At 37.1% G+C, this 25,761-nt stretch overlaps 1 long non-coding RNA gene and 1 pseudogene across 1 annotated transcript; both read right to left on the minus strand.

Moving 5' to 3' along the window:
* Positions 1-950: 950 nt before the first annotated feature.
* LOC147794878 (putative two-component response regulator-like APRR6) overlaps positions 951-25,761 on the minus strand; it is a 29,566-nt pseudogene continuing 4,755 nt past the window's right edge.
* LOC111779747 (uncharacterized) lies at positions 22,565-25,285 on the minus strand. Its single transcript, XR_015411982.1, has 4 exons — positions 25,069-25,285; positions 23,511-23,596; positions 23,240-23,295; positions 22,565-22,722 (listed from the first exon to the last, which is right to left on the minus strand). It is a non-coding gene; the product is annotated as an uncharacterized LOC111779747 (long non-coding RNA).

Below are 25,761 nucleotides of genomic sequence, written 5' to 3' on the forward strand. Positions count from 1 at the left end.
TCAACGAAGAATATTTGATGAATCTGAGTAAAAACGACAATGCAACAATATAGATGATGCCAATTTTTAAATACATAAAGATGAGCAAGATCCGATTTTTTGTAATGATAGCTATAATGATAAGAGGACAAAAAAACAAAGGTAGAGGAAGGGAGAGGGTACCCACCGAGTGTGAACAATGGTAGAGGAAGGGCCTTACATGCATTGGTAACCCCTCTGTACCTTTAACTTTCCCATGAATCTTGTTTGTGGTCTCTTCCTCTCATCCAACCCAATTCAATTTAGTTGTGATTAAAACCTCTCTTTAATTTAAAATTTATAAAAATACTTTGTATTTTGTTAAAACAAAAATATATATTTAAAAGTATTCTTTGATTTTTTTAGAAAATCTAAAAAATACTCTTAATTTGTTTTCTTCCAAAAATACATTAAACATAAAAAAAAAAAAAAAAAATCATTAAACTTTCAAAAATATTTCAAAGAGTTTTTAAAAATTTTAAACATATTTTAAAAGATTGAATCTTCAATTTTGAAGATCTAGTGTATATTTGATTTGAGGGTTAAACTGAGGGTTAAACTATTTATCTTGCTTCTTAAGACTCTACAATCTATGGCTAAAAATAAATCTTTAACTTTTAGTTTATAGAAGATTTTTAAAGACATTAACATTATAGAAGTTAAAACATACTTATTTATTGATTGATTTTAATTCGAAAGTTTTCTACATTGTCATTGATAAAGCTATCTGGACCACTCTAGTTTTCGAGAATAGTGTTCTTTAGCCATTCGCCGTATTTATCTACATCACTCAGATTAAAGTTGCTGCCAAAGTCGTGTGGATCGTCTTCTAAAATATTTAAGAGATAATCATATTCTGCTAATTGTTGTTGCCTTCCTACATTTCCAAAATTTGCAACAATATTGTCCAAGTAAAGTAATGTTCTTTGACATTAACTGAATCCATCTCGTGTGCCACTAAATTCCATTGCTTCTGGCTGCTGAGCTACATCAGCTTGATGTATATCTGAGAACTGAATTTCATCAAATACACGAGAAGAAGTTACCTCTGAAGTCGTCTTATTGATGCTATATGGAACTGAATTGTAGTTTGAACCAACATGCTGAAAATTGTGGTCAAGCATTTTGAGACCATGATTTACAAAGTTGGCGCTAACAAGCAGTCTAGGATTAGACACAGGCTTAGGAGCAATAAGTCGGAATCTTTTCCCTCCTGAAAGAGAGAGGTTGAACCTCCGTGTGTAGATTTGTTTGCCTCATGATTCTGCTATGTAGATTTGTTTGCCTCATGATTCTGCTATGTAGATTTGTTTGCCTCATGATTGTGCTGCTTTTGCACCAATGGAGGAAGTTGAGTACGGACCGAGAAATTGAATTTGAATGCTTCCATCCTTGAACCTAATTTAGAAATTGAATTTGAATGCTTCCATCCTTGAACCTAATTTATTTTTTCTCCCACTTTTCGTGGGCTCTACTTGCGCTTTGCATTTCTAATAGGTTTAGGAGCAATAATTCGTCCTCTATTCATAAACAACTAAAAGTACATAGTGGGAAAATAGTAAGCAAACTTGATAGAAGAATACCTGTAGGTGGTTAGCTACCTGGCGCACGGTCAAGCATGGTTCATTCATATAAAAAAGAAATGCATCATCGAATTCAAATCCTAAAAAAAAAAAGAAAATAATTACTCATGAGAGAGGTAAAATTACATTTATCACCCAGCTTGTTGAGAGCATCCTCGAATTCAAATCCTAAAAAAAAAAAGAAAATAATTACTCATGAGAGAGGTAAAATTACATTTATCACCCAGCTTGTTGAGGGCATTAGAGAACTTGCGACGTCGTTCCATATTCCAAACAAAACGTGATCCAGTATTACTGGAAATATAATATTTCTTCTCTCTTCCATCTTCTCTCTTTCATTATCCTCATCAGCTGTTGTATGTCCAAAATTGGTAGGTTTTGAGTAATATGTAACTCTCTTCACCTTGTTTGTTCCTTCTATGTCATCTGTTCATCTCTTTCCTTCGAAGTATGATGTAACGACCCTAAATTTCCACATATCTAGAGTCGCCACTAACGTCTCATGCTCATCCCTAATGCAGAATAAAAATCTAAGCATGCTCATCTTTATTAGCGGAAAAATTTAAAAACTTCAGAATACATTAAAACATTGGAAAACACTGTCGGACTTACGTGTTTCAAACATCGTGCTGGAGTTCAAAAGACAAAATAAAACGATTACAAATTAATTAATATAAATGAATGAAATGCAAACGCCCTATCCTAACCAAGACTAGGAATTTTAAATATGCAACTATCCTATACACGCGCCACAGTCTCTGATCACGATGCCACCGTCAACCGTACATGGGAGCCTTGCCTTTACCTGAAAAACAATATGGCACACGGCCTGAGTATTTCGAAGAAATACTCAGTAAGTGACCCCACTATAGGGGCCATGCTAATGCAAACACATGCAATCATGAATAGGGACCTATCTCTAATCATCTTAGGGGTGGCCTCCAGTCTCGGACAAATTGGATGTGTAGTACTTCCCTACACACGACTCACACGTGCGAGTGTGAGTCCCCAGGGCGCTCGCACACCCCCTGGACCCTCTGGTCAAGCTAATCTGTAGTGACGTCCGGAGGTCAGCGGAACCCCATAGTGTCATGCGCCTCATGAACACCCTCATCTGTGTGCTTTCGCACCTGTGCGCATTCGCGCTCATCATAAGGTGCGCGTCCGCACTCATCATCTCTAGGGCAAGTAGCCCTATGCTTATGAACATACAAAATGCATGAGGTCCCTCTAAATCCATCGTAATGTCTCTTCTGACACAACCCTCTAGTCTCATCTCTTTGTTACTCTAGGTAACGCATATCGTGGATATTTATATTAATATCATTTTCATGCTCTTAGGGTTGTGTCCTACGTCGATCTAACGACATGATGCAATATGGCACTCATCATCATCTAGCATGCTCAATATGGAAAACATCATCATATTAAGGTAAAAATCATGCAATCATCATGCTCATCATAATGCCACAACGTGCGTCAAACATATTAAGCGTCACTCAACAAAATATGTATAAACTGGCACATATCATCAAGCATCATACAATCTATTTAACCTATCCTATAGTAAGGCCACTTACTTGGTTGGCCTCGGCCGAAGTACTCCCTAAATAGCTAAACGTAAGCTCCCGTTCCGTGAGAGCTGCTTCCTACTTCGCTGGGTTTGTTTCCTATCACGCCGTTCACCACTTTCCGTTAGTATTTCACAATTAATTTACCTATAATTTAATAAATGTGAAATACGGCTCTAAAACGGCCTCGGATACCTTAATCGGGGCCGAAAACAGATCTGGGAGGGTCGAAACAGTGGAAACCGGGCTGAAAACAGGTGAGCCGAGCCGAACAGCCGCTGGAGCCGCCGGAGCGTCACCGGAGGGAGCACGAGCCGTTTGCGCCGAGCCGAGCTGAGGACTGCCGCGCCGCTGTGTGACACGTGGCAGCAGCAGAGAAAGCCACATCGGGCGGTAGTGTCGGGTCGAAGCGCGGGTCGGAGTCCGGTTCGGGTCGTGGTTCGGGTCGCGGGCTGTGGAAGGCTACTGGGCCAAGGCTAAACGTTGGGCCTCGGCTTACTGGGCTGGGCCGCAAGTGTTTGGTTTGCAGGCCGGCTCAATTGGACCGTGGGTCTAGTCTGGGTTGGTTCAACTGAACCGTAGCTTCTGGGCCGGTTTGAGGTTTGGGCCGCTGTAGTTGGGCTGGGCCGAAGGCAGAGGCTAAGGGAGGAACGGGCTGGCTCTCCCGGGTTCTGGGTTCGGGTTGACCCGGATCCGTGGATCTCGTCTTCCTTACCCGACTTTGGCCGATTTTCCAGCGAGCTTTCTCTCTCCTTCCCGCGGCATTTCCATTGCCGATTTCGGTCCTCTTCCTTCCCTTTTCCTCTTTGTTCGTCGTTCTTCTTTCCTTTTTGGGAGTTTTGCGGCCTAAAAGCTCCTAAAAGCCATAGATCTAAGAATCGATTTTCCGACCTCGGTTACCGACGACGACGCTTACGAAATAACACAAAACGCACCCTGAGTTATTGTGCTTTCGTTAGGGATCTCTCTTACGGTAGTAATAGGTCGTTTGGTGTCGGTTTAAGGGTGGTTTGAGGGCTCGTCGGAGAAACTGGACACTCGCCGACGTTTGTCTGAACTCTCTCTCTCTCTCGAAATTTTCTCTCCTTTCTCCCTCTGCAGGCGTTCTGAAGATGCTGGGCTGAGGGTGGGCGTGCTGTGGCCGTTGTTTTGCGTGGGTTCCGCGAAACTCGGCGGTCGCCGGAAAACTCGCGGGTTTTCCGGCGACTGAGTTTCTTTTTTTTTTTTTTTTTCGTTTTCATTTATTTATTTATTTATTATTAATATATATATATATATATATATATATATATATATACATATATATATATTTTTTTTTTCTTTCTTTCCCGGGTCGTTACATTATCTACCCTTAAAAAGAACTTTCGTCCTCGAAAGTCTCAAACTCTTGTACCAACTCGGGGTATTTCTCTCTTATCTCGTCCTCACGCTCCCACGTGGCTTCCTCACTGTGGTGATTCCGCCACAGTACCTTAACAAACGCAATACTCCTGTTGCGTAAGGTTTTTTTTACCTCTCTAGCTAAGATTCTTACTGGTTTTTCCTCGTAGCTCAGATCTTCATTGAGTTGGAGTGGTTCGTAGTCTATTACGTGGATAGGATCCGTAATGTACTTCCTCAGCATCGACACATGAAATACATCATGTACTCCTGAGAGGGCTGGAGGTAAGGCTAACTTATACGCTACCGGACCAACTCGCTCTAGGATCTCGAATGGTCCAATGAATTTAGGACTTAACTTGCCCTTATGTCCGAATCTTAACACACCTTTCATAGGTGCCACCTTGAGGAATACTGGGTCCCCCACCTCAAACTCCAGGCTTTTACGCCTTACATCGGCATAGCTTTTCTGTCTACTTTGAGCGGTACGCATCCTCACTCGAATTTTCTGGACAGCCTCATTGGTGAGTCGAACCAACTCGGGTCCTACTAATTCTTTCTCTCCTACCTCGTCCCAACACAGTGGGGACCTACACCGTTTCCCGTACAGGGCCTCAAACGGTGCCATTCCAATAGTTGCTTGGAAACTGTTGTTATATGAGAATTCCATTAGGTGTAGTTTGGAATCCCAACTTTCCTTAAAATCTAGTACGCAAGCGCGTAGCATGTCCTCTAGAATTTGGTTTAAACGCTCCGTTTGTCCATCTGTTTGGGGGTGAAAAGCGGTACTAAAGTCGAGGCGGGTACCCAATGCTTTTTGAAGTCCACGCCAAAACGCTAACGTAAAGCGTGAATCCCGATCCAACACTATAGACACTAGGACTTCATGTAGTCTTACTATTTCTTTCACATACAGTTGTACCCATTTGTCAACTGTATATGTAGCTTTCCCAAGTAGGAAGTGTGCCGATTTGGTCAACCTATCGACGACTACCCAGATCACTGTATATGCTTTGTGCGTTTTGGGTAATCCTACTATGAAATCCATTGCTATGTTTTCCCACTTCCACTCTGGTATGCTTAGGGCTACAACAACCCCACAGCCTTTTGTTTAGGAACTTTCACTTGTTGACAAACTAAGCACTCGCTCACAAACTCGGCCATGTCCCTATTCATGCTCTTCTATCAGAAATGTTGTTTAAAATCTTGGTACATTTTTGTACCTCCTGGGTGCATGGCAAATGGCGAGTTGTGAGCTTCCGTTAGTATCTCCTTCCTTAACTTCTCTGGGACACATAGGCCTCCCTGATACAATAGTCCTTCATCTTAGGTCTTCGAGAATCCATTTACTAGACTCTCAGCTAGCTGGCTTAAGACTTTCTGTAGGTTTGGATCCTCTCATTCGGAGGTCACCATTCTTTGCCAAAGTGTAGGTTGCACTGTAAGTCGGGCCAGTTGTGCTATGACTCTCTCGGTCGCTACAACTATGTTGGCTCCCTCGAATTTTCTTTGTACCCTTACTTCCCTCGTAATGAGGGCTGAAGAGTGGGCCACCTTTCTACTCGAAGCGTCTGCGACCACATTTGCTTTTCCAGGGTGGTACCGGATATCTACATCGTAGTCCTTCACCAATTCTAACCACCTTCTCTGTCTCATATTTAACTCTTTCTGGGTGAAGAAATATTTAAAATATTGTGGTCAGTTAAACTTTGAATTTTCTCTCCATACAGGTAGTGTCACCAAATTTTTAGCGCGAACACTACAGCGGCCAACTCCAGATCGTGGGTAGGGTAATTATCTTCATATTCTTTTGGTTGACGGGACGCGTATGCAACAACTTTAACGTGTTGCATTAACATCCTAGTCCATTCTTTGAAGGCATCACTATAGATTACGTACTCTTCTGAGATCTTGGGAACCGTGAATACCGAGACGGTTACCAATCTCTATTTTAGGTTTTGGAAGCTTGCCTCACAAGCATCATTTCATATAAATGGTACCCCTTTTCTTGTTAGCTGTGTCAAAGGCGAGGCTATTCTAGCGAAGTCCTACACGAACCTTCGATAGTATCTCGCTAGTCCCAAGAAACTCTGTACTGATGTTACCGAAGTTGGGCGTTCTAACTTCGTGACCGCTATGACCTTAGTAGGATCTACGGATACTCCGTCATTTGTCGCCACGTATCCTAGGAAAGAGACTTATCGTAACCAAAATTCACACTTTGAGAACTTAGCATACAACTTGTTCTCTCTTAGGATGGCTAGGATTTTTCAGAGGTGTTCCTGGTGTACCAAGTTTGTTTTTGAGTATGCTAGAATGTCATCAATGAGCACGATCACAAAAGTGTCTAGACAGTCCTTGAACACTTGGTTCATTAACCCCGTTAACACAGCTGGAGCATTGGTGAGGCTAAATGACATATCACGAACTTATAGCGATCATACCTTGTCCTAAATGTTGTATTTGGTGCATCTTTTTCTTTACTCTTTATTTAATGATAACCTGACCGCAGGTCTATCTTAGAAAATATCGTCGCTTCTCTTAGTTGATCGAATAAGTCTTATATTCTAGGCATAGGGTATTTGTTCTTTATGGTTACCTTATTTAACTCTCTGTAATCGATGCACAAACGCATCAATCCATCTTTCTTCTGAACAAACAACACTAGCGTACCCTAGGGAAATATGTTAGGTCGAATGAATCCATTATCCCGTAAGTCTTGTAATTACGCCTTGAGTTCATTCAACTCTGCTAGCGCCATGCGATAGGGTGCTTTAGAAATAGGCCCAGTTCCCAGCTCGAGTTCGATGACGAAGTCGACCGCTCGGGAAGGGGTATTCCAGGTAGGTCGTCCAGAAATACATCTGAGAACTCCTTTACTATTGGCAAGTTTTCAAGGGTCTTTTCTTTTCCTCTTACGTCTACAACACCTACTAATATAGTTTAACCGCCTTGTTGGACTAATCTCTTTGCTTTCATCATCGAGACTACATTTGGGGTAGTCCCAGTACTTGTGCATTTAAATTTAAAGCTAGGTCACACCGGTGGCGAGAATTTCATTATTTTTTTTTTGCGACAGTCTATACTAACACGGTTTGCAGCTAGTCAATCCATGCCTAGTATTACGTCGAAGTCGGTCATCTTTACTACTATTAAGACTACGCTTTAGAGTTTGGTCGGCTACTATTGCTTGGTCATTCTTCACTCAATCCTTAGTTACTATGTCTACCCTCTTAGGGTTGCTTGCCGACCATACATGCAACAAGGGTTCTAATTCAAACCCTGTCTCTGATCCCTCTCGAGGTGGGCTCTCTTCAGCCTCACCTCGTTCTCTATCTCTAATAGGAGGTCGTTCCCTTCCTCGTCTTACTCTTTCGCATGGTCTAAGCAGCATGGTTCTAGAAACCAAGATAGCATCTCTTAAGTCTAAGGCTCATTACCTATGAAATTATACTATGCATCACATCTACAAAGTTCACATCATATTGCAAACAAAAGCACTCAGCATGCAACACATCACATCATGCTCTTAAATAAATACGTGAAATATCACAACAATTTCAGTAACATTAACATAAAATGCATGCGAGTTTGAAAACGTTTCTCTTTTCTTATCTTGTGCAAGGCATACCTGACGGTGACGGGGCATCGACGTTGGGACCGTGGAGCGTGCCAAGCCTACATCGTAGGCTAGTCTACAGAATCTAAAACCTAGAGCTCTGATACCAACTGTAACGACCCTAAATTTCCACATATCTAGAGTCGCCACTAACGTCTCATGCTCATCCCTAATGCAGAATAAAAATCTAAGCATGCTCATCTTTATTAGCGGAAAAATTTAAAAACTTCAGAATACATTAAAACATTGGAAAACACTGCCGGACTTACGTGTTTCAAACATCGTGCTGGAGTTCAAAAGAAAATAAAACGATTACAAATTAATTAATATAAATGAATGAAATGCAAACGCCCTATCCTAACCAAGACTAGGAATTTTAAATATGCAACTATCCTATGCACGCGCCACAGTCTCTGATCACGATGCCACCGTCAACCGTACATGGCAGCCTTGCCTTTACCTGAAAAACAATATGGCACACGACCTGAGTATTTCTTCATTTCGAAGAAATACTCAGTAAGTGACCCCACTATAGGGGCCATGCTAATGCAAACACATGCAATCATGAATAGGGACCTATCTCTAATCATCTTAGGGGTGGCCTCCAGTCTCGGACAAATTGGATGTGTAGTACTTCCCTACACACGACTCACACGTGCGAGTGTGAGTCCCCAGGGCGCTCGCACACCCCCTGGACCCTCTGGTCAAGCTAATCTGTAGCGACGTCCGGAGGTCAGCGGAACCCCATAGTATCATGCGCCTCATGAACACCCTCATCTGTGTGCTTTCGCACCTGTGCGCATTCGCGCTCATCATAAGGTGCGCGTCCGCACTCATCATCTCTAGGGGAAGTAGCCCTATGCTTATGAACATACAAAATGCATGAGGTCCCTCTAAATCCATCGTAATGTCTCTTCTTACACAACCCTCTAGTCTCATCTCTTTGTTACTCTAGGTAACGCATATCGTGGATATTTATATTAATATCATTTTCATGCTCTTAGGGTTGTGTCCTACGTCGATCTAACGACATGATGCAATATGGCACTCATCATCATCTAGCATGCTCAATATGGAAAACATCATCATATTAAGGTAAAAATCATGCAATCATCATGCTCATCATAATGCCACAACGTGCGTCAAACATATTAAGCGTCACTCAACAAAATATGTATAAACTGGCACATATCATCAAGCATCATACAATCTATTTAGCCTATCCTATAGTAAGGCCACTTACTTGGTTGGCCTCGGCCGAAGTACTCCCTAAATAGCTAAACGTAAGCTCCCGTTCCGTGAGAGCTGCTTCCTACTTCGCTGGGTTTGTTTCCTATCACGCCGTTCACCACTTTCCGTTAGTATTTCACAATTAATTTACCTATAATTTAATAAATGTGAAATACGGCTCTAAAACGGCCTCGGATACCTTAATCGGGGCCGAAAACAGATCCGGGAGGGTCGAAACAGTGGAAACCAGGCTGAAAACAGGTGAGCCGAGCCGAACAGCCGCTGGAGCCGCCGGAGCGTCACCGGAGGGAGCCCGAGCCGTTTGCGCCGAGCCGAGCTGAGGACTGCCGCGCCGCTGTGTGACACGTGGCAGCAGCAGAGAAAGCCACGTCGGGCGGTAGTGTCGGGTCGAAGCGCGGGTCGGAGTCCGGTTCGGGTCGTGGTTCGGGTCGCGGGCTGTGGAAGGCTACTGGGCCAAGGCTAAACGTTGGGCCTCGGCTTACTGGGCTGGGCCGCAAGTGTTTGGTTTGCAGGCCGGCTCAATTGGACCGTGGGTCTAGTCTGGGTTGGTTCAACTGAACCGTAGCTTCTGGGCCGGTTTGAGGTTTGGGCCGCTGTAGTTGGGCTGGGCCGAAGGCAGAGGCTAAGGGAGGAACGGGCTGGCTCTCCCGGGTTCTGGGTTCGGGTTGACCCGGATCCGTGGATCTCGTCTTCCTTACCCGACTTTGGCCGATTTTCCGGCGAGCTTTCTCTCTCCTTCCCGCGGCGTTTCCGTTGCCGATTTCGGTCCTCTTCCTTCCCTTTTCCTCTTTGTTCGTCGTTCTTCTTTCCTTTTTGGGAGTTTTGCGGCCTAAAAGCTCCTAAAAGCCATAGATCTAAGAATCGATTTTCCGACCTCGGTTACCGACGACGACGCTTACGAAATAACACAAAACGCACCCTGAGTTATTGTGCTTTCGTTAGGGATCTCTCTTACGGTAGTAATAGGTCGTTTGGTGTCGATTTAAGGGTGGTTTGAGGGCTCGTCGGAGAAACTGGACACTCGCCGACGTTTGTCTGAACTCTCTCTCTCTCTCGAAATTTTCTCTCCTTTCTCCCTCTGCAGGCGTTCTGAAGATGCTGGGCTGAGGGTGGGCGTGCTGTGGCCGTTGTTTTGCGTGGGTTCCGCGAAACTCGGCGGTCGCCGGAAAACTCGCGGGTTTTCCGGCGACTGAGTTTCTTTTTTTTTTTTTTTTTTCGTTTTCATTTATTTATTTATTTATTATTAATATATATATATATATATATATATATATATATATATATATATATATATATATATATATATATATACATACATATATATATATATATATACATACATACATATATATATATATATATTTTTTTTTTCTTTCTTTCCCGGGTCGTTACATATGAACCAACTAGGGTATCATGGGAATTAGTTGGCGTATTTTGTACTTTTTCGTTATATCTCATAAGTTGATAGTTAAAACTATAATTATTATTATAACTAACTGCATCGGTGGACCGAGACAAAACAAAAGTGTTGTCGTTTTGGATATCGACAGATTCTTTTCCAAATTTGACTTTTTCTACGCAATTTGTTTTATGGGTTAGCTTGACTATGTTCATGTTACTACGATACAGTGTTGCCATACATATTTGAGATCATCCTAAGAAATAGGTTTCTGAAGAAAATAACACGCCCCTTTTGCCAATGCTTTCGTAGCAACCTTCAAGTTCATCGGTGAAGACATAACTGCCCGACAACTAAATAGCTTGAGAATAATGAAGACATTTAATTGAATGAGATAGTAAAGCAAAATTGAGCTTACAAATGACAACAATATTTATCTTAAGGAACACGTGCAAGTACGAAAAATTGTCCATATGAGGCATGCTAATGTTAACCATGAGAAGGTCGAACTGGTTACCTTTTTCTTGAATCATTGATAGAGCAATACATCCTAGTCTAATGGTCGTAACTGAATGATAAGATAAGGAATCACTACAAGGAAATAAGATTCGGATTACCTTGTTGATCGAATATCTCAAGACAAGAACACTTGTTTGAAATTCGAATCACTCCACAAGCAAGATCGATCATGTCTAGCTTGAATGATTCTTGTTGATCAAATATCTCAACGCAAGAACACTTGATTGAGATTCGAATCACTCCACAAGCAAGATTGATCATGTCGAGCTTGAATGATTCTACATGCAACCTAAACTACATAGAATTGCGAAGAAGCTTAGTCATTGGCTAAAGAAAGCACAAATGCTCCTTTTACTATATCTTAGCTTGACCTTGTTCAAGAGTGAAATCAGTAGGAGTAGAGTCTTTCAAAGCTGCTAAGGAGTAAAGCCGCTCGACCGATAGGGAGAGGAGTGAAGCCGTGAGATCGATAGGGAGAGGAGTGAAGCCGTGAGACCGATAGGGAGAGGAGTGAAGCTGTGAGACCTTACGGGAGAGGAGTGAAGGATAAATAATGAATGTTGAGTCTTTCAAGAAGAAAGAACAGAGAAAGATCAGTAGTTCAACCAACCCTTGGTTACAGGAGAGTAAGTATAAGTAAATGAATTAGATTAGCTGCTGCGGCTTTTCCTTCTTAACTCTTTTACAAATACAACATACATGACTTTATATAGCCTCAAAATCAAACTAGGCATTCCCGAGTTGTAATATTCATACTTGATGGCCATAAGTAACCCTTATGTGATTGTAACCTAAAGTAAATTAAAAGTCTTAAAATACCTTCATGAAATACAATAAATCTAAATTATTCTAAATTATAATCCACCCAAAATTTATAACATGAAACTTCATTCTTCTTCAATGTGGCATGAATTGAAATATATTTTGATACTTTCAACAATATTTTCTTCACATGTTCATTGAAGTACAATTGATGTCTCTTCGTTCATATCACTGAAGATTACAAAAAAAAAAAAAAAAATATATATATATATATATATATATATATATATATATATATATATATATAAAATAAAATAACATAAAATCATGTCATGCACACTAAGTTAATAGAATAGGAAAAACAAAATCATGTCATGCACACTAAGTTAATAGAATAGGAAAAACAAAATCTTAAAGCTAAAGGATAGTACTCTAGCTAGTCTCACAAATGAACCAACAACCAATTATACTTTGAGAAAATGAATAGATAATAGATTAGATACACACCTAATTTGTCTTATTGAAACATAAATAAAGAATGTATTCATATCTTATACTTTTATGCTCTGAATTTATTTCTAATTTCCACAAAAAAGAAAAAAAAGAAATTGAGGATTGTGCTCTATCATTAAGAAAATGTCCTTATATGGAAACATAGTATTAAATAAAAACATCACAACAACCATAAAAAAAATCTAATAAAATAGTTAAGAAATCAAAATAAAATAGTTGAGTTGTTGATTGATCACACCAACTATCCATAACAATTTCATAAGCTCAAACCCCATCATACATCTACCACTAAAATGTATTGAGTTTTTTTTTTAAGGATTGTAAATTTTACCGGATACAAAAAGAAGCATTACATTAACTTTAAAATTAAAATTAGGATGGTGAAAGAGATTAATGGAAATATTGTGATGCTATGTACCATTATAAAACTGCAGCCTAAGAAATGAACTCAAGTGCTTGAGAGATAACGTTTCATGCTCCACCACCAATATATGAAGATTTTTGGCAAAACTACGGAGAGAATCAGGGACCCAATGACCCATATCTTGCAACATTTCCTATGGAGAGTCTGAGAGAAAGAAGATTAAACATCTAGATTTAAGAGAAACTAAAAGGGCAATTGTTGGAGGAGAGAGATAAACCACCTAAAAAGAGTAGAGACAAACTTAGTTTTGAGAGTAATGCTAAGGGCAAATTTTGGGGGAGAGAGGAACAATCCAAAAAGAGCATAGACAAAGTTAAAAACTTAACATGCAGAGACACAAACATAGAAGGTGACACAGACACAGAGACACAGAAAGTCTACAACGGTTCTTGGTGCTTAGTGAAACGGGGCTTTATCAAGGCAAAAGCAAGAGGAGAAGGTGACAATTGATAAATAGATGAGAACCAAGAGTGAATGAAAAATAAGAAATCTGAAATGGAAAGGCATTAAAAGAGGAGGAAGTCATACCTTAAATTTGAGAGCTTCCAAAAGTTGGTAGAGGCAAAATATGGGGTTGAATGGGCAACACCTTACATTACCACCAGCCAAAACAACATGGGAGGTGGGACATTTATCAAACACGTAAAGGGCAATGACTTGAGTTTAAAGGAGAATACTTGGTGGCTACACGAATCTGAGTAGAAATGAGAGTGAGACCGCACATATTATGCCAATTTTTAGATGGATAAAGATGAACAAGGCCCAACTTTGTGTGATGATCACCATAGAACGGAGAACAAAGGACAAAGGGAGAGGAAGGGGGAGGATACTCCCACTTTGTGTACCCTCCCCTCAATCCTCGGTTTCATCTCTTTTCTTTTTCTAATCTCACAGTTTTCTATCTCTTTGTTGCTTTCTCTCTCACTTTTCTTTTTCTAATCTCACAGTTTTCTATCTCTTTGTTGCTTTCTCTCTCACTTTTCTTTTTCTAATCTCACAGTTTTCTATCTCTGTGTTGCTTTCTCTCTCACTATGAAATGAGGCGTTACATGCAGAAATGAACTGCTTCCACTACACCTTTGACTTTCACCTCAAAAGCGTTTGCAGTGGCCCCTATTCCCAGATCTCTCTTGATTTCTCTCTCATTTCAACCATTCAAATCTTGAAAATTAGTTGAGATTCAAACTTCTTTTAATTTTTTTTTCCTCCACTCATTTAAAATTAATAAAATTTCTCTTTCAACTTTTTATTTTTATTTTGTTTAAACTAATAAGTTTTAATAATAAAAAAAAATCTAAAAAATACTCTTAAATTAAAAAATAAAAAAAATAAAAAAAAAAAACTTTGTTTTTAAAAGTACCCTTCAACTTCCAATAAAAAGTTTCAAAAATGTCATTAAACTTAATGTTCCAAACGTTCCCTTGTGTTTTTAAAAATTTAGAGATCATCTATGAGATGTCGATAGAAAATACAAAAAATTAAAATTTTCTTACAAAGGTGAAGAATGTTAATGCTACGTCTAAAATTTCATGAATATTTTTTTAATATAGTACTAAAGGTAAAAATATTTTTGAAGTTTTTTAAAAAATTTGTTAAAAATTTTCTACTTTTTTTATATAAGTTTTTCTGTTATTTGTTTTATATGTTATTTAGTTTTTATATTTTGATTTTTTTTTCACCACCAATATTTTATGAATTTATTTATATTAAATTGATGAAACTTCTCAAAACTATTTATAGATATGAAATAAATTGTGTTTATAAATTCTTAGAGTTTGAGAGAAGCTCCAAAGCAAATTTTGGGGAGAGAAATGAACCTCAAAAAAGAGAAGAGGAGAAGAGAAAAAGCTAAATGCTCTATATGCAGAGACAAACATAGATGAAGAAGATGAAGAAGAAGAGAGTAAGTAACGGTGCTTAGTGAAACAAAAGGGACTTCATCAAAGAAAAAGCAAGAAGAGAAGCTGAAAATTGCTTAATAGATGAGATGAGAGTAGCTCATTGCTAAAATTGCTAAAAGAGTTTTAGTTGGAATTGAAATTTATATTTTACAAAATTTGTTGTTTCAAAAGAAACAAAAAAAAAATAAATAAATAAATAAATAAAAAAAAAGAAGAAATCCAACTTAAAAAGGCATTAAAAGAAAAAAGTGAAAAAAGAGGAAGAAATACAACTTAAAAAGGCATTAAAAGAAAAGGAAGTAAGATCTTACCTTTGAGAGCTCCCAAAAGGGATTGAAACAAGGAGGCAAGAAGTGGGGTTGAATGGGCAACCCCTTGTAATATGAGGAGCAAAAACAAAGCGAAACATGGAGGGGGACATTCATCGAACACGTAAAGGGCAATGACAAAGTAGGAAGTTGTGGGGGTGAGTTTGAGTTTCAACGGAGAATACTTGGTGGGTACACGAATCTGAGTAAAAATGACAGTAAGACCGCATAAATTATGCCAATTTTTTAATTGATAAAGATGAATAAAGTCCTACTTTTTATGATGATAGTCATAACTCTAAGAGGACAAAGAACAGATAACATAGGACAATGGGATAAAGGAAGAGGAACTCTAAGGTCCTTCCTTTCCTTTTTTTTTTTTTATAATCTCACCATTTTCTGTTTTTTTTTTTTTTTTTTTTGTGGCTCTCTGTCTTACTTTGAAACTTGTGTCATACATGAGTGTCTTTCTTTGAAACTTGTGTCATACATGAATTTCTCTGCACTTATGGCCCTTATTCCAAGATTTCTCTCTCATCCCATATCATTCAAATCTTGAACTAATTTTGTATAAATAAATTAATTGAGATTCAGACCTCTTTTAACTATTTCACTCCTTTAAAATTAATAAAAATGTTCGTTCAACTTTACATTTTGTTTGAAAAAATAAGTTTTGTAGTTACCTTGATTTTTTTAGAAATCTCCAAATACTTTTAAATTAAAAAAAAATATATTCTTGCCCTAGTTTGAGATGAAAATTGTTAATTTCTTTTTTTAAAAATAACCTTAAATTTTCAAAAAAAGTTTAAAAAATATCATTAAACTTTCAATGATGTTTCAAAAATACCTTTGTGTTTTTTAAATTTGGAGATAATTTATGAAATTTCGACCCACAATCTACGGTAAATAAAAAATTAAAATTTTCTTATAAAGATGAGGGTGTTATTTTTAAAATTTAATGAGTAATTTTACATACAAATTCATTTGTTGGACGACACTTAAGTACAAGACTAATGAAATTCAATTTACCCTCTTTAAAAATTGATTATAGAACATATTTATCATGCTACAACCACCTAATTTCTCTAAAATAAGCTCTAAATAGTGAGAAAAGCTATCAACAAAAACATAGGAAACAATTAACTTAAAAAGTTGTGGATCAAAAACTTATTTTGATCTAAAATATCCTAAAGTTATATGAAACAACGGGAAATGACCATGTCCATGCACGATTTAAAATAGATTTGAATCGGGGATGGAAAGCTTAAATTGACCGAACCAAAATCAAAACAATTGAACCAAGTCGATCAAAAGTTATTAAAACAATTTAGCCAAACGAGCAAGCTTAAATTGATTGAACCCAAGCTGAAATAATTAGACCGAGATGATTGAAAGTTAGATGACTACAACGAACCACCAAGCGGTTGCAAGCCGTACATGAGCCACACGAAAATTGGACGACACTGGATAGTTGTGATGAGACGAAGGTGTGCATGGGCCTGGGCCACTATTTGGGAAGTTGATGGACTGGAGTTTGGGTGTGAGGTGTCCAATATAGGCTGGGCTTATTGGATCATTGTAAGGCTATACGAGTGGGTTGCTATTTATTTGTGGTTTTGGTTTGATGTGACCCGACAGTCATGTTGTAATTAATTATTTAATTTTTTTATAATAATTATAATAATTTTATTTCTTTGAGAAAAAGGATAGATAATTAGTCTAGTACAAACTTAAACAAGGAAGGGATTTATATATTCTCACAATTTATTTCTAATTCTTTTTTAGCAAAAGAAGAAATTGAGCAAAAGTGACATTTCCCTTTCTTTTTGAATCAGAAACTTTTTCCTATTTGAGAAGATGATCGATCACAGCTAGGATACATAACAATTTCATAAACTTAAACCCCAACTTACACTTGCTACTAAAATGCATTGAGTACACTTGTAGATTACAACATGTCATCCGATACAAAAAGAAATAAAAGATTAGCTTTAGACCAATGTTTAAAAAATTAAAATTAGGATGGTGAAAGAGATTGATCGAAATATTGTGATGCTATGTACCATTGTAAGATTATTGCTTAAGTAATGAAGTCAAGTGTTTGAGAGACAAGGGTTCATGATCCACCACAAGATTTTTGGCAAAATTAGGGAGAGAATCACCAACCCAATGATCCATCTGTCCCACATAGAATTTGAACAAAGAAGATTAAACTTCTAGATTTGAGAGAAGCAGGAGCAAATTTTGGGGAAGAGAAATGAACACCCCAACAACAGCAGAAACAAAGCTAAAAGCTTAACATGTAGAGACACAGACACAAGAGGGAGAGGAGAAGGTGACAAAGATATGAGTACACAGACACAAGAGGGAGAGGAGAAGGTGACAATTGCTAGATAGATATGAGTAGCCCAGAGCTGAAAGAGTCTTAGTTGAAATTGAAATTACAATTGCTAGATAGATATGAGTAGCCCAGAGCTGAAAGAGTCTTAGTTGAAATTGAAAGTTACATTCACTATTAGAAGTAATTTTACAAAAATGGGTGTTTCAAAAGAAACAAGGAGTGAATAAAAAAGAAGAAATCAGACCTGGAAAGGCATTTAAAAAAATGAAGTGAGATTTTACATTTGAGAGCTTCCAAAAGGGATTGAAACAAGGAGGCAAAAGATGTGGGTGAATGAACAACACCTTACTGGCCTGAGCAAAAACATGGAGGGGGACATTCATCAAACACCTAAATGGCAATGACAAAGTAGTAAGTTGTGGAGAGTTTGAATTTCAACTAAGTATACTTGGTGGGTACAGTGGATAGTAGATATGCTAGGAAGGCAATATAGATTATGCCAATTTTTTTATGGATAAAGATGAACAAGGCTACCCTTTTTGTGATGATATCCATAACGGTACAAGAACAGAGAACAGAGGATAGAGGTAGAAGAAGGGGGAGGGTACACACCCCTCCCCTCCGACCCTCCGAGTCTTCGGTTTCATCTCCTTATCCTTTCTAATCTCACCATTTTTTGTCTCTTTATGGCCTTCTTCCTCACTTTGAAACTAGTGCCTTGCACCATTTTTTGTCTCTTTATGGCCTTCTTTCTCACTTTGAAACTAGTGCCTTGCATACAGTGATGAACGGATCTATGCACATTTGACTTTCACCTCAGCTTTCTTGTGGTTACTTCTAACCCTCTTACTTCTAACCCACTTTCCAATTTTCTCTCTCATCCCAAATCGTTCAAATCTTGAACTAATTTTGTACACGAAATTAGTTAAGATTCAAACTTTTTTTAACATTTTAGGTCTATATTCCACTCATCTAAAATTAATAAATATTTTGTCTAATTTTTTTTTTTTTAATAACCCTCTTTAAACTTTTAACAAAATTTCATAAATACTTTTAAATTTTTTATAAAACTTCAAAATACCCTATCATTATTTTTGGATGAGAAATACGGGAGTACAATATTTTTAAATTTTAAATATGAATGGGAGTACAATCTTTTTAAATTTTATAATTTTATGTTTGAAAATATAAAATATATGATTTTTTTTTGTTTAAATTTAAATTTAACCCTTAAGCTTGAGTTTGGTTCACTCAATTTAACTTTCATTTTAGTGTGAATAAAAAGTTTCAAAAATTGTTCGGTGTATTATATATAAAATATAATTCTATGATTAATAAAATCCTAAATTTTTTATTTCATATTTAATAATTTAGTAAATCTTTTATGTGGATTGAAAAATTTCAAATGTTAGGTGCATTGTATGACTGTTGCTCAAGCAATGAAATCAGGTGCATTGTAAGACGGTTGCTTAAGCAATGAAATCAAGCGTTCGAGAGACAAGGGTTCGTGATCCACCCACAAGATAGGTAAAGCTAGGGAGAGAACCAGGGATCCAATGACCCATCTCCTACCTTTCTCATAGATATCTCTGAAGTAAGATTAAACTTCTACATTTAAGAGAAACAGAAAGAACTTTTGGGAGAGAGATGAACAACCCAAAGAGAGTAGAGACAAAGCTAAAAACTCAACATGCAAACACACATATGAAGAGAAACATAGATGAAGAAGAAAAGAAAGAGACATAGATGAAGAAGAAGAGAAAGAGACATAGATGAAGAAGAAGAGAGTTGTGCCGGATGAAATATGGCTTCATCAAGTTAAAAGCAAGGGGAGAAGCTGGCAACTGTTAAATAGATGGGAGTAGCCATGGCTCAAAGATTCTTAATTAGAATTGAAATTTAAATCCATAGTTTCAAGTAATTTTATAAAATTGGGAATTTCAAAAGAAACAAAGAGTGAATTAAAAAGGAGAAATCAACATAAAAAGACATTAAAAAAAGATAGTAAGATCTATTTGAGAGCTCCCAAAAGGATTAAAACAAGGGGAGGCAAAATGTGGGGTTGAATGGACACCACCTTGCAATAATATGAGGAGCAAAAATATAGAGGGGGACATTCATCGAATACGTAGAGGGCAATGACAAAGTAGGAAGTTGTGAGGTGAGTTTGAGTATCAATCGAGAATACTTGGTGGGTGCACGAATCTGAGTAGAAATGATAATTATGCCAATTTTTAGATGGATAAAGATGAACAAGGCCCGACTTTTTGTAAGGATAGCTAGAGGACAAAGAAATGTATAAAATGACGGAGAACTTCAGAGAAATGTGTAAAAAGATAGAGAACTTCGGAGAAATGTGTAAAAAGATAGAGAACTTCGGAGAAATGTGTAAAATGACAAAGAACTTGAGGGCAAAGGTAGAGGAAGGGGTGTGTACCCTCCCCTTCGAGTCCTCGCTTTCATCTCCTTTCTTGTTCTAATCTCACTTTGAAACTCAGCTTTACATGCAGTGATGAATTGTCCTTATTTCTGGCCCCTCTTCCGAGATATCTCTTATCCCACACAAATTAATTTATTTGGCTTCCACTTCAATCTTATTTCTAGCTTCTCTTCCCCTTTCTCTTTCTAATCTCACTTTGTGTCTTTCTATATTTGTTCCTTAGGTGCTTACCTCCGTCAGATTTCAAATTTCTCTCTCATTCCATGTCATTGATCCCTTTTCAGATTTCTCTCTCATCTCCTAATTCCTACTTTATAACCTCTTCACAAATTTCTCTCTCATCCCACATAATTTTATAGTTATTTGTAATTTCTCTCTCCAGAATTTTCTCTCATTGATTCCTATTCTAGAGTTACTTGTGATCTTCTTTTCAGATTTCTCTCTCATCCCAGTTAATTTCTATTCTATAGTTACTTCTGCCCCTTTCTCTAGATTTCTCTCTATAGTTACTTCTGCCCCTTTCTCTAGATTTCTCTCTCCCATGTAATTTCTATTATGTAATTGCTTCTGCTTAGTCTTCACAAATTTTTCTCTCATCCCATGTAATTCCTTTCTGCCCCTTTCTACATATTTCTCTCTCCCATGTAATTTTTACTCTGTAATTGCTTCTGCTTAGTCTTCACAGATTTTTCTCTCATCCCATGTAATTACTTTCTGTCCGTTTCTCCAGATTTCTCTGTCCCACGTAATTTCTACTCTGTAATTGCTTCTTCTTAGTATTCACAGATTTTTCTCTCATCCCATGTAATTCCTTTCTGTCCCTTTCTCCAGATTTCTCTCTCCCACCTAATTTCTACTCGGTAATTGCTTCTGCTTAGTCTTCACAGATTTTTCTCTCATCTCATGTAATTCCTACTCTATAGTTACTTGTGATCCCTCTTGATAGATTTCTCTCTTGTCCCACTCCTACTCTATAGTTACTTGTGTCCCTCAAGATTTCTATCTATCCCATATAATTCATACTTCTGGTCTCTCTTGTGATTTCTCTCTCCAGAATTTTCTCTCATCCCATATCATTCCTATTCTATAGTTATTTCTCTCATCCCATATCATTCCTATTCTATAATTACTTGTGATCCTCTTCCCAGATTTCTCTCTCATCCTACTTAATTCTACTAGTTACTTCTATCCCTTTTTCCACATTTATCTCCCATCTCATCTAATTTCTACTCTATAGTTACTTCTGGTTAGTCTTCACATATTTCTCTCATCTCATATAATTCCTACTCTATGATCCCTCTTCACATATTTCTCTCTCATCTCACCCCTACTCTATACTCTAGAGTTAGATTTGTCCCTCAGATTCCTCTCTCATCTCACAATCATTCATACTTTACTTGGTCTCTCTTCCCAGATTTCTCTCTCATCCCACCTCATTCTACTCTATATAGTTAGATTTGTCCCTCTTCCGAGATTTCTCTCTCATCACACATAATTCTACTTTTCCCTCTTCACAGCTTTTTCATCTCATATAATTCTTACTTCTATATTTAATTGTGATCCTCTCCCCAGATTTCTCTCTCCTTACTCTATAGTTGTCCCTCTTCCTAGATTTCTCTCTCATCTCACACAATTTAACTAATTTCTCTCTCATCCCAGAATCCTATGAGATTTCTCTCTCATCACACATAATTCTACTTTTCCCTCTTCACAGCTTTTTCATCTCATATAATTCTTACTTCTATATTTAATTGTGATCCTCTCCCCAGATTTCTCTCTCCTTACTCTATAGTTGTCCCTCTTCCTAGATTTCTCTCTCATCTCACACAATTTAACTAATTTCTCTCTCATCCCAGAATCCTATCTTTACTTGGTCCCTCTTCCCAGATTTCTCTCTAGTTCCACCCAATTCAAATCTTGAACTAATTTTTTTTTACTTTACTTTCACCTAAATCTGGATCGTACTACCCATTTTCCTTTCTTTTTCTAATCTCACTTTGGGGCTTTAGCCACGACCCCTAATTCAACAGAACAAGAGTTCACGTGAAACAGTCTCAATAACGACAATGCGTTCATTATTATAAGCCGTTCATACACTACAACAAATAATAGATACGATAGCTTACAAAAAATGCTATCGTAGACTTTTTATAGCGTTTTTCGTACGTCGTGACAGCCCATGTTATTAAAAGTCTAAGACTTTTTATAGCGTTTTTTGATAGCTATAATAGATGCTATAATATAATGACGTTTTATAGCATTTTTTTATAGCTATAATAGATGCTACAATAGAGTAAATTTATAGCTTATATACATTGCTATAAAAACACATTTTATGGTGTTTTATTGAAGCTATATATAACTTTAAATTAATGCCATAATAAAATTAATTAATCTTTATAATCATTATAGTTACCCTAATAAAATTGTAATAATATTTTTTTAATAAAATTTAATTCAAATACTAAATAAATACGTAAAATACTCATAGCACCCATTCATAATTGAGATTTCATAATCTATTTTCAATACAATAGTAGTATCTCATAATGAACCAGCTTTAGATGCAACTACTCTGGAATATTCAACATTAGCAACAAAGAGACGATGCCCTAATAGGACAGCAGTTGACCCGACATCTTTCTGCTGGCCTCTCTCTTCTTTAATATAGTCTACATGTTTAAAAACCTCAGCTGCAAAATAAGTATTTTCTTAGTTTATGTTCCACTAGCAAGGCAACGAGAAAATATGAAATCATAGGCACAAATTATAACTTCTTACTAATAGTTGTCTTTGTGTCTTTGATAAAGTCCTGATGGTTATTTTGGTTATTGAAAAAATTGTGCTTAAGATATTCAGTTGTTCTTGACCCAAGTACATCAATGTGTCTGTTAGACTTTAGAAAAGGAGCGTCCATGCATCACACTGGACCGCTATCATATCGAGTAACATCATCTCCGATATTTTCAGAATTACCATTAATATTAAAATAAACAAAGAGTAACTTATCATTCTTCCATCACATGTATCATCATTTTAAATTATAGAACAACATAACAATAATGATCAACAAAGAGAAACATAAAAAGAAAAGGAAAAGGAACCTGCTCATAAGCGGGGAAGAAGATCATTCAGGAAAATTATCCCCACATAATTTCTTTAAATCATCTCTACTAAGAAATTATGACAAGACAATGATTGCATCCTTACCGATGATGATGAAGCAAGGTCTTCTGTATTGAGTAGTTTTGCAAGTCCAAAGTCCCCTATGCAGAAATTCAAGATATTAGAAAAAATAACTAGTAAAGAAATTCCATCCGGTAAAAAATGGAAGCCATCGTACCAAGTCAGATATCATTGCTCTTCACAAGAAACATATTAGAACACTAGAATAGAAGAAAATTTGAAAAAACAAAAAAATCAAGAACCATTAATGAGACTTATAATTGCAAAGTTGGGTATGTTAATACTTTATAGGTACCTTAAGATCTCTTTGTAGCACCCGATTGGAGTGCAGATAAACTACAGCTCAGCTAGTAACAACTATGTCAACCATTTGCAAAGTTTCTGAGATAAAAAAAAATTGAGAATCAGAAAAAGATAATCACGGTTATGAACTTACTTACTCAAGAAAGTATGTTCCTCTGACATTTTCTATCAATTCGGACCTGCTCAACAAAAGAAAACAGGGCATAGGATTAGGCTGGAGGTTTCTTCCCATCCCTTTGTCCCTTTCACTACATCCTTCCCATCCCTTTGTCCCCTTCACTACATCTGGAAAACTAGTTTATCGATTCAATCCATATTGACCTTCCACAAAATGTTCTAACTTTTGTTCTTCACTTAGTTATAATTCTTTGGAGGGAAAGTTAAAAGGCATTGCCTATTTTTTTCTATTCGATCTCAAAATAAACGACCATTGAAGGCCATAAATGAAGCAAACTCCAAAAGGATGGAAAATTTAAATAAACATCACTCACACAAACGGCCTTTTTACTAGAATAGTGAGGGTAACAACTATGAGAAAGAGAAAAGGAAGAAAGGAAATAGAAGGCTTTGTAGCCTCATGAATAGGTGTAGTTTCATTCTGATACTAATCACCGACAACATGTTTTCTAGGGGGCACCATGTGCTTCCACTTCTTAGGGTTATCGCTTTAATCATGCATGTATTCCGAGTTTAGTTCAATGTGTTTGTATAGATTAAGCATATTTAAACTCCAATTAATCAATCTAATCATACAGACAAATTTCTCCGCAAATGCCTGAAATTTAGGGGTATGAATAAATAATTGATATAACTAAATAATGAAGTCTTTTAAAATGAAATTGTTCAGTAAGAAATAATACAACTTTAATTTGGTTCTCGGACTGGAGGAAGTAGTACATTCAATAGTTTAAGTTCATCCTCTTGTTCTTCCATAATATTACAGCATCACTCAAGTAGCAGAAAATGAAAGCGAGAAAGATGACAAATTAGACCAATTAAGAAAAACAAAGTGTTTAAATTTGTCAAAAGTATAACTTTAGAACTTCAATTAGTAAAGATGATATGCTGGTATATTTGAAACAAACATGGGAAAAACCATGCCCACAAAATTGGAAGATTTACTAAAGTATAACTCACAAAGTTGAAACAGAGCCTTAGCTCCCCAAGTTGGTGCTATGAGTGAAACAAATTCTATAAGAAAAATAAACAACAACAAAATTCTATGAGAATTACACCCCTGAATCCAACTAAATCTCTTAAATTAATCAAAATGCTAGAAATCAAGAGCATCATCTCCAAAGCTGAATATCCAAATTAATTGAGAAAATGAAGGGGCCTAAACAAGAGAACCAAACATCAAAACATAGAGAAACCCTAAACCCTAGAACAAAAAGGAAGAAGTATCATCCAAATGTTTAAGAAATGAGAATCCTGGATGCAAATCCACTCTACTCATTCTCGTTTTAAAATGTAGGGTATTATATACTCCTCCTTCAGGGCACAAATATTGAACTATACTCAATAGATTAAACACACATGTGAATGCTAACCTCGATTAAGAGCTTTTTCATTTAGCCCATATCAGCGACCTTGGCATGAGTATAGAGCAAAGACGAGGCATCCCGGACAAAAATGGAATACAAAAGGAAGAAAAAGATGAAATACATGGGTTATAACTCCAAATCCGTAGATTATGGTAAAATGGAGCACAAGGGGAAGAGAGGAAATTGAGAGAAAAAAAAATCTAGCCTCCGCCAATAAATTAGGGCAAAACGAAGGGAGGAAGAAAAAGAGTAAATAAAGACCTTACTATTTAAAAATATATATATCTATCTCTTTTGTATTTTGTTTTGTCCGCTCTTTTTTTTTTTAATTTTGTGTCCACCTTTTTTTTTTCTCATTTTTTTTATAGCATGTTTTAGAAAATGCTATCTTCAAAAGCTATAAAAAGGGTAATTTGTTGTAGTGATACTTGGAGAAATCAATAACGACATCCTAGCCTAGAAATAATAAACAGAGAACTACAGTAAACAATTGCAATAACTATTAACCCAAAAGAATCCAACAAGGCGCTACGACACTACAAACTCTCCTCAAGATTTTCATGGCCTTCGCAGCATCCACCGTCAACCGTACATGGGAGCCTTACCCTTACCTGAAAATATGGGTAGCACGTGGCTTGAGTATTATATAAAATACCCAGTAAGTCGCCTCACTGTTGGGGTTAAGCATATAATCATACA

The sequence above is a fragment of the Cucurbita pepo genome, chromosome 1 (genome assembly GCF_057944985.1).
Source record: "Cucurbita pepo subsp. pepo isolate OVF chromosome 1, ASM5794498v1, whole genome shotgun sequence".
NCBI lineage: Eukaryota > Viridiplantae > Streptophyta > Magnoliopsida > Cucurbitales > Cucurbitaceae > Cucurbita > Cucurbita pepo.